Raw genomic sequence first — 830 nt, 5'->3', positions numbered from 1 at the left:
GTCAACATAAAGGCTTCGGTTAACCTAAAGCTGCAAAGTCCAAAGAAGGGAGCCAGATTTGAACAGGGGACCTCTCGCTGTGCAGGCAAATGCTCTACCACAGAGCTATACCCCCACAGACGCACTAGCTCAAAAACGCACAAAGGAAATTAAATTCTTCATTTTGACAATATCAAACAGCAACATCTTCATGTAAAAGTGTAGGCTTCGGTTAACCTAAAGCTGACAAGTACAAATGGGTCACCTAGATTTTAAATGGGGACCTCTTGATCTGCAGTCAAATGCTCTACCACTGAGCTATACCCCCACAAAGTCGCTAGCTCAAAAACGCACACAGGAAATTAGATCCTTCATTTTGACAATATCAAACAGCAACATCTTCACGTCAAAATAAGTGCTTCGGTTAACCTAAAGCCGACAAGTACAAAGGGGGCACCTAGATTTGAACTGGGGACCTCTTGATCTGCAGTCAAATGCTCTACCACTGAGCTATACCCCCACAAAGTCATTAGCTCAAAAACGCACACAGGAAATTAGATCATTCATTTTGACAATATCAAGCAGCAACATCTTCACGTCAAAATAAAGGCTTCGGTTACCCTAAAGCTGACAAGTACAAAGAGGGCACCCAGATTTAAACAGAGGACCTCTTGATCTGCAGTCAAATGCTCTACCACTGAGCTATACCCCCACAGAAACAAAAGCCCAAAACTGCACATAGGAAATTAGATCCTTCAGTTTTACAATATAATACAACAACATCTTGACTTTAACATAAAGGCTTCGGTTACTCCAAAGCTGTCAAGTCTAAAGAGGGCACCCAGATTTGA

The 830-nt window shown here is 42.2% G+C and overlaps 1 non-coding gene across 1 annotated transcript; it reads right to left on the bottom strand.

Annotated features, from left to right (window-relative positions):
* Positions 1 to 427: 427 nt before the first annotated feature.
* trnac-gca (transfer RNA cysteine (anticodon GCA)) lies at positions 428 to 499 on the bottom strand. The gene has a single exon. It is a non-coding gene; the product is annotated as a tRNA-Cys (tRNA).
* Positions 500 to 830: the final 331 nt, after the last annotated feature.

Source organism: Sinocyclocheilus rhinocerous, unplaced genomic scaffold, assembly GCF_001515625.1.
Source record: "Sinocyclocheilus rhinocerous isolate Xijiao unplaced genomic scaffold, SAMN03320098_v1.1 scaffold12884, whole genome shotgun sequence".
Taxonomy (NCBI): Eukaryota; Metazoa; Chordata; class Actinopteri; order Cypriniformes; family Cyprinidae; genus Sinocyclocheilus; species Sinocyclocheilus rhinocerous.
This window is presented reverse-complemented; position numbering and strand designations above follow the sequence as displayed.